We start from the raw sequence: 15,035 nt of genomic DNA on the forward strand, positions 1-15,035 counted from the left end.
ACTAGTTCAAGTCAGACATTTTTTTTAATCTTTAGTTGCTAAAGATAAAAGCAACAAAAATATAATAGTTCTTAATGTAGTATACATTTTACTAGGAAACAGTTCATTTCATCTTGAAATGCTTATAATAAGAATAAGCAAAAAAAATCCTCAAAATAAATTCAATTTTTGTAGCAATATATGAAGCAGGAAAATATATGAAGCAGGAGAAGAAGCAGTAGAGGAAATCTATGAGATATTTGCAAAGATCTTCAAGAAAAGTTAATGTATATGTGGATATTTTAGTGACTTAAATGAAAATATCAGTGCAAGAGAGGGTAGCCAAAAATATGTTGGAATAGGGTTCCTCCTTAAAATGCAGGAGACTCAAAGGATCTCTACATCACCAATACTTCACTCCAGAAGGATGTCAAAAGAGACTGAATACAGAAAGCACAAACAACACAAACTAAAAACAAACGAATACTGAAGTGGAAACAATTTCCAAATTCGGCATCGAGGGGCAGTCGGACTATCAATTAATTTAAGCAAAGATCAAAATCAACAGCAAATGAGCAGAAAAGCTTAAAAGGAGAAGGGAACAACAGTAGCTCTAAGCTATGCTGTTGAAAGAAGTTACTGACACTGGAAAATGGAAAATTGATAAGAGAAAATATATAGACTACTATTATTATCCCTTTCTATATAAATTTAACCAATTGTAAAGCAATCTCTAAAATGAAGCCAGAAAGACCCTGGAATAACCTCACCAGGAAACAAGATCACCTTGTCAAAGACAGAAATGTGGTAGCTAAGATGAATGCTTTAAGATATAAAACCACTTTTTAAAATGTTGTAGAGGAGGTAGACGACCATAAGTATTACCATCTCAAACAACAAAACAAAATAAAATAATAAGTAGTAGATGGGAAAATGAGGGTAGAAAACTTTGGATGAGACCCAGCTAAGTCAGACCTTCCAAAGAAGATTTATGATGAAACTGGAAGGATAACAAGTAGACTAAGAGTGAAACAGATCTACATTTCCCTACTGATCTATTTCCATCTCTGATGACATGAAATTTGTACTCTAATATCTCAATAAACAATATGCAGTGTGAATACTTAAGAAAATGAAGGTGGGAAGAGCTGGAGCAGATAAAGTATAAGCAGAGGAAATCCATCCTGAAGGTGTCCCTATTTTTAAAACATTGAGGGATCATTTTCAAGATATTTCAAGTAAAGGAAGCAATCAATGACTAGAACAAATCATGGATAGTATTTAGTACCATAAAAAAGTTACTTTGCGGATATTGGCACTTATCAAGACATTTTAACCCCTATTTAAATCTTCATAGGAATTACCTACTTCTTTGGAAAGTAATATGCTTAAATGTACATGCTTAAACATATGCATAAGGAAGTCAGTGACAAAGAGAAAAAAGTCTTATAAAAATAAAAATATTTAGAGCAGCACTTTGTGTAGTAGCAAAGAACTGGAAATGGCTGATGTCCATCAATTTGGAAATAGCTAAAAATATGGTGTATGAATATAATGGAATATTATGCCACTGAAGAAATAATGTGAAGAAAAATAGGAAGTTTTCCATGAAGTAAAAGATTTACATGCAAGCAAATGGAAATAGAAAAAATACACTATGACTACAACCATGAAAATGTAAAGAGCAACAATAAAAAAACTGAATGCTTTATAAATTATAACAATCAAACTTGACCCCTGAAAGGGGAGGAAGATATACAATACTCTCTATTTTTTTTTTTGCATAGTTTGGGGACTAAGTATGTAGGACATTCCATAATAGTATCAAGCTTGATTGATGTGCCAGTCAGTTTGGCTGAACTGCATTTTTTCTCTCTTTTATTTTTTATGAAAAAGGATAATTCTCTAGGGAATAGAGGAAGGAGGAACATATTTGGAAATTCCAGTGATATCTAAATTCATATGAAGAAAATGCTCTAAATCACTAGCGATTAGAAAAATGCAAATTAAAACAACTCTCAGGTACCATCTCACACCTATCAGATTGGCTCATATGATAGAAAGAGGAAAATGACAAATATTGGAAAGAATGTGGAAAAATTGGGACACTAATACATTGTGGTGGAGTTCTGAACTGATCCAACTCTTCCGGGGAGCAATTTGGAACTATATCCAAAGGGAAATATACCCTTAGACACAGCAATACCACCGCTAGGTCTATATACCAAAGAGATCAAAGGGAAAAGGAGCAGTATGTACAAAAATATTTAGAGCTCTATTTGTGAAGCAAAGAAATGGAAATTGAGAGGATGCCCATCTAATGGGGAATGATTGAATAAGTTGTGGTTTATAATTATGATGGAATACGATTATGCCATAAGAAATGGTGAGCAGGATGCTTTCAAAAAGAAGAAAATTTGGGAAGACTTGTATGAATTGAAGTAAAGGGAAGTGAGCAGAACCAGGAGAACATTGTACAAAGTAAGAGCAAAATTGTAAGACAATCAACTATGAATGATTTAGCTATTCTGAGCAATATTATCCAAGACAATTCCAAAGGGCCCATGATGGAAAATACTATCCATTTCCAGAGAAAGAAATGATGGTAGTCTAAATGCAGATCAAAATATACTTTTTTAACTTTCTTTAATTCTCTTGAGGCATTTTGCCATTTTCTTTTGCAACATGGTTAATGTGGAAATATATTTTACATAACTGCAGATGTATATTCTATAGAAAATTGCTTGTCTTCTCCAAGAGTCAGGAAGAGGAGGGAAGGAGAGAGAGAATTTAGAACTTAAAATTTTCAAAAACAGATGTCGAAAATTGTTTTTACATGTAATTGATAAATGGCCAAAAATGTTCACTCCATTTGTACCCTGACATGTATGTGCCCCAGTCACATACGCTTCCTACATATGAGGAATGTGTGTCTGGTGGAAATGTCACTTGTTTCACTTATACTTTTATTGCCTATGAGTGATGTGGTTGTTGTTGTTGTTTGAGTTAACACATTCTTTGGTTGTCTAGTCAAAGAAAACATATGCATTGCAAATGATGCTTTGGAAAGGATGCTGACTCATATAAAGTATTTGAACCTGTGGTAGTTTTCCAGGGGGCCACAAGGGAGGGTTAAGAGCTACTACATGTTTAAAATCACACAAAATTCCTTACCAGGTACAATTACAGAGGTAATTTTCTTCAATGATCTTCTGACTAGCAATAATTTTTTTATTTAGTCCAAACCTGTGATTTCAGTTCCATAAGATAGTTCCCAGTATGGAAATGCCTTCAAATAATGTAAATCAGCAATTAAGACCATGACTTAAAGAGTACTGTGGAGCTGTTGGGCAGCAAACACCATTTGAGAAAAGTCAGGAGCAGAACAGAAGTCTGCACACAACATTCGTAGATCTGACTAAGGCCTTTGACACTGCTAGTCATGAGGGCTTTGGGAAAATTATGTCAAAATTTGGTTGCCCAGAGAAGTTCATCAGTATTGTACGTCAATTTCATGATGGCATGTTTGCTGAGGTTCTGGATAGTGAACAATGCTCTTGTGCCTTCCCAGTCACCAATGGAGTGAAACAGAGCTGTGTGCTCGCTCCCATGCTTTTACATGATGTTTTTAGTCATGTTGTCAAATGCTTTCAATGAGAATGAACATGGCATCAAGGTTAACTACTGTACTGATGGTAAGTTCTTCAAATTGAAAAGGTTACAAGCCAAGACCAAAGTGCAGGGAGTGTTGGTACACGATTTTTTGTTTGCAGATGATGGTGCACTCAATGCAGCTTCTGAAACTGAGATTCAGCAAAGTATGGATCAATTATCTGCTCTCTGTGCTAATTTTGGCCTAATAATTAACACCAAGAAAACACAGGTGCTCCATCAGCCTCCCCCCCACCATCCATATATGGAAACATCAGTTACAACAAATGGAGAAGTTTTGAATGCTGTGGATAAGTTCACTTACCTTAGTAGTGTACTTTCCAGGGATGTACACATTGACAATGAGGTTGACACATGCATTGCCAGAGCTAGCTCAGTGTTTGGGAGATTCCAAAGAAAAGTTTGGGAGAGAAGAGGTATTAGACTGGCTACCAAACTGAAGGTCTACAGAGCCATTGTGCTGACGTCATTGTTGTATGTCTGTGAAACATAGAGTCTACCAGCACCATGCCAGGAAACTGAATCACTTCCATTTGAACTGTCTTAGGAAAATTCTGAAGATCACCTGGCAGAACAAAATACCAGACACTGAAGTCCTTGCTCGAGATGAACTGTCAAACATTCAAACTCTGCTTCAAAGAGCAGAACTCTGATGAACTGGCCATGTTGTTCAAATGCAAAATGTATGCTTACTAAAAACACTATGTTATGGAGAACTCACATGAGGCAGGCAATCACATGGTGGATCAGAAGAAGAAACAATACAAGGACACTCTCAAGGCCTCTCTCAAGAACTTTGAATTTGACTGTGTGGTATGGGATACACTGGCACAAGCCCGCTCAACATGATGTGCCCACATCAGAAAAGGTCCTATGTTCTATGAGCAAAGCAGAATTGAGACAGCACAAAGGAAATGTAGGATGCACAAATTTGGAGTAACCACTCCAAATATTCACATGGATTATCTGTGCCCAATCTGTGGTAGAGTATTCCAAGCTCGTACTGGTCTGATCAACCACAGTCAGACACACTGAAACTTCACTTTATCAGGGTGATGTCATTGCGGTCCTCTTTGAGAATGAAGGACAACAATCCACCAACCAATTGTGGAGTGCTGAGACAGTTAGTGATTTATCAATGATCCCCTCACTAGCATGTCTCAGAGGCAGACTAAGCCTTCCAAATTCTAAGACCAGTTTTGGTCATGAAACCATGAAACCTTTTATCAGTGTTTAGGCAAACTTTCACACAGTGGTCAGAACAGGCAATAGAAGCTTTCAAGGTCTCTATTAAGAATTCTGGAATTGGGGGTAGAGCCAAAGTAGAAAAACAGACCTGTAAAAGCTCTACCCCCACAACCCACAAAATACCTGTAAAAGTGACTCTAAACAAATTCTAGAGCAGCAGAAGTCACAAAAGGATAGAGTGAAAGAGATTTCCAACCCAAGGCAGCCTGAAAGGCTGATAGGAAAGGTTTATTGCACAGGTCTCAAAACAGAGTGCATCCCACAGAGCCCAGCCCAGCCTTGGCCACATGGCACAGCAGGAACAGGACCAGAGTAGATCTCAGGGGGTGGAATCACAGGGAGCAACTGCAGTTCCCAGATTACTCAACCCACAAATGCCAAAGACAGTTTCAAATGTCAGTGAGAAAGCTCTTTCACTTGGCTGAGAAGGGAATGAGGTCTAACTCTGGTGTCAGATGGCGGCAGGGTCTATTTTTGTAGCCCTCAGCCTAAAGACTCTGAGGGGGCCGAACTCTGATCTGAGTTTCAGCCCTGAGTGGGGGTGCTGGGGTGAGGAGGAGCGCTGGCTGGTGGAGGTTCTGGACAGGGAATTCTACTCACAGATCTTGGGCAGAAAAGTGTTTATGTTTGCTCCCAGAACAAAGTGAAGACCAGGAGAGGAATAAATTCCTCTCCCTTGATTGTACCACCTTGGAGGAACTGAGAACTTACAGGTCCCTAGAGTATACCACCCTCTTGACAAAGGACTCAAAAATCAAGTAACTGGCTGTAAAAATGCTCAAAAATGGAAAAAAATAAGACTGTAGAAGGTTACTTTCTTGGTGAACAGGTATTTTCTTCAACCTTTTTCATGAAAAATAACAATGCATTTCATCAGAGGAAGATATAAAAGTCAAGGCTTCTGCATCCAAAACCTCCAAAATAAATATGAAATGGTCTCAGGCCATGGAAGAGCTCAAAAACAATTTTGAAAATCAAGTAAGAGATATGGAGGAAAAATTGGAAAGATAAATGATAGCAACTCAATAAAATCATGCAAAGTGAGTCAACAGCTTGCTAAAGAAGACCCAAAAAATACTCAAGAAAATAACACCTTTAAAAATAGACTAACTCAAATGGCAAAAAAGGTCCAAAAAGCCAATGAGGGGAAGAATGCTTTAAAAAGCAGAATAAGCCAAATGGAAAAGGAGGTTCAAAAACTCACTGAAGAAAATAGTTCTTTAAAAATTATAACGGAGCAGATAGAAGCTAATGACTTTATGAGAAACCAAGAAATTACAAAACAAAACCAAAAGTATGAAAAAATAAAAGACAATGTGAAATATCTCATTGGAAAAACAACTGACCTGGAAAATAGATCCAGGAGAGACAATGTAAAAATTATAGGTCTACCTGAAAGCCATGATCAAAATAAGAGCCTAGACATCATGTTCCACAAAGTTATCAAGGAAAACTGCCCTGATGTTCCAGAACCAGAGGGTAAAAGAAATATTGAACGAATCCACAGATCACCTCCTGAAAGGGATCCAAAAAGAAAAACTCCTAGGAATATTGTAGCCAAATTCCAGAGTTCCCAGGTCAAGGAGAAAATATTACAAGCAGCCAGAAAGAAACGATTTGAGTATTGTGGAAATACAATCAGGATAACACAAGATCTTGCAGCTTCTACATTAAGGGATCAAAGGACTTGGAATATGATATTCCTGAAGTCAAAGGAACTAGGATTAAAACCAAGAATGACCTATCCAGCAAAACTGAGTAAAATACTTCAGGGGAAAAAAATGGTCATTCAATGAAATAGAGGACTTTCAAACATTCTTGATGAAAAGCCCAGAGCTGAACAGAAAATCTGATTTTCAAACATAAGAATCAAGAGGTGAGTAAAATCATAAGGGACTTAATAAAGTTGAACAGCTTCCATTCCTACTTGGTAAGATATTTGTAACTCTTGAAACTTTTCTCAGTATTTGGGTAGTTGGAGAGATTATACACACATAGATAGATAGATAGATAGATAGATAGATAGATAGATAGATAGATAGATAGATAGATAGATAGATAGATAGATAGATGGCACAGGGTGAGTGGAATAGGAAGGGATGATACTTAAAAAATAAAATTAAGAGGTGAGAGAGGAATATATTGAGAGGAGAAAGGGAGACATGGAATGGGGCAAATTATCTCTCATAAAAGAGGCAAGAAAAAGCTTTTTCAATGGAGGGGAAAAGGGGGGAGGTGAGAGGGAAAAAGTGAAGCTTACTCTCATCACATTTGGCTTAAAGAGAGAATCACACACACTCAATTTGGTATGAAACACTACAGGAAAGAAGGGAGGAAAGGGGAAAGTGATGATGGGGGGATGATAGAAGGGAGGGCAAATGGGAGGAGGGAGCAATTAGAAGTAAACACTTTAGGGGAGGAACAAGGTCAAAAGAGAATAGAATAAATGGGGTGGGAGGGATAGGATGCAGGGAAATATAGTTAGTCTTTCACAACATGACTATTATGAAAGAATTTTGCAAAATTACACATTTATAGCCTATATTGAATTGCTTGCCTTCTCAGTGGGGAGAGATGTGAAGAGAGGAAGGGAGAGAAGTTGGAACTCCAAATTTTAGGATCAAATGCTGACAATTGTTTTTTCATGCAACTGGGAAATAAAAAATACAGGTAATAGGGTATAGAAATCTATCTTGACCTACAAGAAAAGAGAGAAGATGGAGATAAGGGAAGGGAGGAGTGTGATAGAAAGGAGGGCAGATTGGAGGAAGGGGTAATCAGAATGCACGGTTTTTGGGGTTGGAGGGAAGGGAGAAATGGGAAGAAAATTTGAAACTCAAAATCTTCTGGAAATGAATGTTAAAAACTAAAAATAAATAAATTTAAAAAAGAAAAGAATTCTGGAACTGATTATGTGACATGGGAGACACTGGCACAGGACTTTCCAACTTGGCATGCCCACATTAGAGAAGGTACTGTGTTTTATGAGCAAAACAGATTTGAGACCGCTCAAAGGAAATGCAGGATGTGCAAATTCAGAGTATCCAACCCAAATGTTCACATGGACTATTTGTGCCCAACCTGTGGTAGAGCATTCTGAGCTCATATTGATCTGATCAGCCACAGTCAGACACACTGAAACTTGACTCTAGTATAGTGATGTCATTTTCGTCCTCTTCAAGAATGAAAGACAAATGAACAAACAAATAACCAGGTATAAAACAGAGAGAAGCATTCCCATCAAAAGCATTCTACATTGTCTTGGAATATATTCCAAGGTCCAACGTACAGACCCAAAATAGAAGAGGGCTTGCCTATAATTGTCAAAGTCCTTCAGATGCTTCTGTTTATAGATGACAATGTACTGATTCCATCAAACCTCAGAATATTACAGGGTTCTATGAAATCTACAAACCATCAAAAGAGACTAACTTAAAAATGTACATTGAAAAGACCTAAATGAACAAAGAATGCTCTTTTTCATTTTCTAGCACGCAGTTAGATAAATGTCCCACTGAATGCTTAATTTTTATTCTATGACACAATTAGATGAACACATGCTATTGAATTACTTTTAACCATACTAATACCTATATCTTGGAAATGGACAAAGAACTGAATCTAAGATTGAACAGGAGGGGAAGAGCAGACTGAATCACTTTGGAGAAATTACATAGCATTTTTTATGATCCCAAGATGTTCACTGACACCTCTATATCCCCCATGTACACACATTCTTGAACACCAATATCTTACCAGTGGTATCAATCTGCATTGATAGAAATAGTTCCTCATTGGGAATTTGCTACATTGATAAAAATCAGATCAAAAACAAATTCAGTCCTTCAAGTGATGTCATATGGCTTAAATCATGGGATACAACAACCTCTGAAAAATCAAAATTGTAGATTACTCACCTGGGTTAAAGAAACGTAGTAAATAAGGTGCCACATATTACAAACAGTGAGTTACCTTTACAAACAAAGTGATGTAAAAGATATCCAAAGGACATTGTTAGTCATATAATGAGAACAAATGAACAGATGAACATCTCAAAATCTGCAATGGTACTTTGTAGCATTAGAAGACCAAGAAGACCTCCAGCACACTTGGCTAGATCTCTCCTGAAGACTTATGAAAAATGTAGACATAAGCTGTGGGAGATGAAGAGGAATGGAAGCTTGGTAGAAGAGACAGAGCATTGATTTGGGAGTCAAAGGCCATTTATGATCTTGTGACCTTCTTAAAACCTTGGACAATCACATCAGCTCTGTGGCCCTTGGTTTTCTTATCTACAAAATAAGTACACTAGAATAGATGGGCTGTGAGACCTCTTACAGTTCTAAATCCTGCATCCTTAGATATCCCTAGAAGGAATATGTGCTTGAACAAAGTGATACATATATATTAATCTATTTTAAAAGCCAGACTATATTCATTAGCTGGCCAGTAAGGACTAGCCACCTGCCTGCTGCAAATACCCTGTGTCACCCAATAACATGCTGGCAAGACTTTGATGAAGAGGTCATTGTAATGGTAAAATTACCTGAAAAGTCTTGGTGCATTTTTTTCACTTTTTCCTTTTTTCTTTATTTGAAGACTCTGATCTTTTTTCTGGTTTGACTTCCCAGACAGTATTTCTTATAAATTTTAAAGCAGCTCCTTTATCCAGTTTGGCAGCCATTTTCTTATCTGTAATTTCTTTGACTCTGTTCATATATATTCTTATTCTATTTCCTGCTTTACTGGATGTTCCTTGGGATTAACTCCTTGAGTGACGAAGTAAACCCAAAACATTGAATTCAATGAATAAGTAGAAACTAAATTCATCATGGTTTGTTCAAGTGGGTTCAACTTTTATGATAAATCATTTCTAAAGCCTGACATCATGGTATTTAGCATTTCATCCCCAGAATGAAGGGAATTTTCAAACATTGACAGATAGTCAAGAATTTCTTTTGAATAATCTTCCCCACTAACATCTTCTTCTGCCATACTAACTCATCTGGCACTCACTCATCCAGGAGAAGTTGGCCATGATCTTGGTGCATTCTTAATCTTTATTTTTTAGACACCTTATATCCATATATACAAATTTCTTATCCTGTGATCAACCACAGAAAAATCATGGATAATGCTGATCTAGTTCAATCCCCTCATTTGAGGGATTAAAAAATAGTTCCAGGGGCTTGCCTTCAATCACATAATTAGAAGGAGAATTGACACTTGACCCCAGGTCTCCTCATTGCTATGACTGTGCTCTTTCCATAAAACCACAATGAGTGGTAATAACATGCAAAGCTTCCAAGTACAAGGTGCCACGAGCTAGAGCAGGTGGATATTTTTAACTTGGTACTTGAGTACTTGGATAGCATCAACACATTTGAAATGTGTTTTGTTTGTGCTGCATCAGTACTTACTACCTCTCTACTGGTTTTATATAAGGACAAAAAATCCCCTCACAATTTACCGTATGAAGCCCAGTCTGTCTGTTCCCCAAACACTCAGCACGGGAGCCATAGTTTGCCTTGTTGCTATTTGCTAATGAAACCCAAACAGTCAAGTTGCCCAACTGTAAAGCAGACATTAAAGGGTAGTTATGTTGAAATGAGCAGGTTCATTTAGAGATGATAAAAAACCTTTTCTGAAGTCACTGCTCATTTTTAGAAAATAAATTTGGGTTAGGCTGGGGATTGGAGATAGGCAAATTATGAAACACCCAGGTTCATTTCAATTCCAGCTCCAAGTCCAGAATAGAATTACTGAGACAAATTGAAGAAAGTTATTCCTGGCATTTTTCCAGATGCAATTTAACAAAAACTAAGCCATGACTGCCAAAATAGCAACATTTATGTTACTTCCTTTCCTTCTTATCCCCCAAGGTATTCAGATTCAGATGGAAGAGAAGTGCAGAGAGTGTCTAGCATAGTACTTCGTACACAGTAGGTAATAAATAAGTGCTTTGAACAGAATGGACTTGAAGGTTCGTAGGTTCAATCTCAAGGAAGCTGGTAAATGAGCATCTCTAGAATGACCAGAAAATGCAGAATCACAGTAGCTAAAATAATTCTAGAGAAAGCCAAAGCTGGCAAAAGCCACTTCCACAAAGGCAGTTGCATTCACTTGCATTGAATTATGGCCTTTTGGGAAATCAGGCAAAGAGGTGTGTGGGCTGGTCAACTGATGGGTAGAACAGTTATGTGAGTAGAAAGGCCAAACATAAGACTTGGAGATACTTGCTAAACTGAGAAGCCAAACTTCTAATGAATGATTCTCCAAATGAATTTGGAAGTGGGAAATGTTTGGATGCTCCCTATCGAGGTTATTGAAATAGGTTTTTATCAGCTTCAAAGTGGGCCCAGCAATACAACTCAACAAGCAAATGAGGAATGGAATAGAACTCAACAAAGAAAAATACCCACCCACAGAGGTGAGCTAAGCTTCGGAGGGCTTCAGCAGTCTATTTTTTTGTTTGTTTGTTTCTGAATTAAGTCCAAAGTGTCCAGCATAGTGTCTTCCCAGCAAGAACATTTATTTGTAGGAAGCCAGAATGCAGCTTCAAAGCTTTCTGATTCCTTATTTTGTTATATAATAATATGCTTAAAAAGCAACACATTGGGAGCCTGGGAGCTGTTAGGCATTTATTTACCATGGTGAGTTAATCTCATTCAGTGAGGTATAGAAACTCAATAATGAGTGCTACAGTATATAAGCTAATTGCTAGGATAAAACCAAATGAATAATTACTTAACTCCAGAATGAGGCCTGCGGGAATTTTTCTTTAATAAAGGTTTAATTCACCAGTGATAATGAATGCAATCTCACATACTACGGGAATAACACTATTAGCATAATGGCTGCGATACAAAAACTATAATTAGAACTAAACAGAAACGTTAATTACAACCACCAAGGTACTGAATGAAATACTGTTGTTTAAGAAATTGACCTGCTTTGTTGTCAAGTATTATGGGCTCAAGGACAGCTCAGTTTAAAAATACTTACATATATATACATATACACACACACACACACACACACACATATATATATATATATATATATATATATACAGATGTTTACTGGAGAATATGTATATTTTATGTACATATAGATTTACATACACGCATATATGTGCACACAAACATATAGACATATATGTATATATTTGCATACGAGTTTTTGCATACATGTATGTATTGTGCTTATCACATATAGCATGGATGTGTACATACACACAAAGGTATCTGTATAAACATATGTGCTTATATGTATCTACAAACGTGTCCATATATATGCAAATATATACATGCTTCCAATATTAGAACTGGAATTATCATTTATAGAAATATTTTTAAATGTAGTAGCTACATTAATGTCCAGCATTCAAGGTATTTTAATGACATGTAGAAAACATTCTTTTCTTTTATTATTCACAAACTTGATTTTGATTAAAGGAAAATCCTAATATAGACTCTTCTAAAAATCCAGCTTGAGAGAGAATGGGTATTACTGAGTTTGCATTAAACAAAGGTTTGCTTTGGGACGACTAAAATCAGTCACCAACTATGAGAAGGTTAATAAACTGTGAAATGTTCCTATAATAAACAAGGGGGAGAACAGTAACAATCGACCAGGTCTCTCCCCAAACCAATCTATCTCCTTCTGCACAGGAAGGCTGACGTTCATAAAGTTCAAGTGTTTGTTGTTCAATCATGTCCTACATTTTGTGACCCCACTTGGGGTTTTCTTGGCAAAGGTAGTGGGGTGGTTTGTCATTTCTTTTTACAGCTCATTTGACAGATGAGGAAACTGAGGCAAACAGGGTTAAGTGACTTGCCCAAGGTCACACAGCTGCTATGTGTCTGAGACCAGATTTGAACTCAGGAAGATCAGTCTTCAGGACTCCAGGCCTGGCACTCTATGTCCCACCTAATTACCAGGTATGATCATACTATTTTCATGCTCAAAAGCACCAGTAGTTCTCTATTTTTTCTGAGATAAAAACACTTATGTTTAAAAACCCCTTGGAGTTGGGCTCAAAATCCAAGCTTACAGTAGTTTCCTCAACAAACGGGCCTCTTAGATGGTCCCTATGGATAACATTTCATCTCTTGTCTTTATACCTTCTCAAATGCTGTTTGATTGTCCTTAGAATGCCCTCCCTCCTTCATCTTCCCTCTTTGAATCCATTAACTTCAAGACTCAACTCAAGCACAACTTCCTATACCAATCCACTTGCTAGCATTGCCCTCCCTAAATTATTTTGTATGTACTTTGCATCTATTTTGAATCGATGCTCTTTTGCACTCCTGCCCCCAATCAAATGGAAGCTCTTTGTGAACAAGGAAAGTTTCCTTTTCGTATTTGCACCATCAGCCTCTGGGACAGTGTCTGGCATATAGAAGGTGGTTAATAAATATTGGCTTAATATTAATGAAAATCAGTGTTCTAAAGTGAGGGTTCTTAATCTCTTTGTATTGTGAACCCTTTAGGCAGTCTGGCAAAGCCCAGGGAATCTTTCTCAGAACAATGCTTTCAAATAATTGAAAGAAATGCTAAATCTCAGTTAGAAGTTAATGAAAATAAAGATATAATTTTTGCCCATCCAACTTCACGGACATCATGTAATTTATCCAGGGACTGGACCACAGGTTAAGGACTCGCTATTCTAAAGTGATTGATAATCAATTTTTTTCAAATGTTGTGTGCATATACATATATGTGTGTGAATGGATATACATATACACATATATACTCTAGATGCACAAGTATATACATATTTTACAAATGTATATACACATATATTGTACACACAGTTGAGAATACGTTTGTGCATATCTGTACACATGTATGTGCATTTATATACATATATGTATTGCATGCCTATACACATATACATATTACATAACATATAGACAGTTAGGTGACTCAATGGATAGCGTACTGGGATTGGAATTAGATACACCTCAATTCAATCCAGCCTCAGACATTTACTACGTAATGGGCAAATCACTTAACCTGTTTGCCTTAATCCACTGCAGAACCAAATGGCAAATCACTCCAATATCTTTGCCAAGAACACCCCATGACAACACTGGCATGAGATGGTCCATGGGGTCACAAAGAATCAGATATGACTGAACAATAATTTTTATATTTTCATATATGTGTGAACATATATACTTACATATGCACACATGTATATTTAATTTAATCTAATCTAATCTATTATTGTGTAATATCATATCATACCATATCATGTTATATTATAATAATATGTAATATAGTATAATCTAATAATCCATCAAATACAGCATTGGTATGGTATCTATATGTATTTTCATATATATACCTGAAAATTTCTATTTTAGATCCAGGTTCTTTGCGCTTCAAGAACAAAGGGATCTTTTTAGTACAGAATCAGAAATTTAAGGTTTTAGAAGCACATTAGCAGACATCTAGTCCACTCCATACAAAGATAAAAGGAATTTGACCATAATATACCAGAAAAAAAATGGTCACTCCAAGGAAAAAACCCACCATGTCCCCTAGGTAGCCCATTCCAATCTTCTACTGAAATCAAACTTGAATTTTCTTCTTTTCAACTGTAAGACATCACTCCTGACATTGGCCTCTTGGGTCAAACAGAACTACCCTAGGTACTCTTCCACATGACAAATCTTCAAAAACTTCAACAATCATGTTCCTTCCTCCCCTCACCCTGAATGTTGTCTCTAGGTTAAATGTGCTCTCTTCTTCCAACTCATCTTCACCATCCTAGAGCCGTCCTTCTCTGAATACTCTCTAGTTTCTCAATATGCTCCTTAAATTATGGTACCCAAAACCAAATACTATATTCCATATGAGGTCCAATAAGAGGTGATTACCTCTCTGTTGCTGAAAGCTTTTTCCCTCTTAATTGCATTAACTTTTCTGGTTGACATACCATCCTGTGGATTCATAGTGAGTTTGAATATTTGCAGTCTGCTGAACCCTAAGACCTTTTTCCAAATTGCAGTCTGTCTATGCTTTTCCTGTACTGTGCTCATGAAATTGATTTTTTTATACCTAAGTGCAAGAAGTTACATTTATCCCTATTCAATTTTATCTTATTAAATTCATCTCAATATTCT

The 15,035-nt window shown here is 36.7% G+C and overlaps 1 protein-coding gene and 1 pseudogene across 2 annotated transcripts in view; both read right to left on the minus strand.

Moving 5' to 3' along the window:
• The window catches only part of IQCM (IQ motif containing M), a 522,295-nt gene that overhangs the window by 190,920 nt on the left and 316,340 nt on the right, over positions 1-15,035 (minus strand). The window lies entirely within an intron of this gene.
• On the minus strand, positions 8,749-11,874 carry LOC140511929 (nuclear nucleic acid-binding protein C1D pseudogene; annotated as a pseudogene).

Source organism: Notamacropus eugenii, chromosome 6, assembly GCF_028372415.1.
Source record: "Notamacropus eugenii isolate mMacEug1 chromosome 6, mMacEug1.pri_v2, whole genome shotgun sequence".
NCBI classification, from domain to species: Eukaryota; Metazoa; Chordata; class Mammalia; order Diprotodontia; family Macropodidae; genus Notamacropus; species Notamacropus eugenii.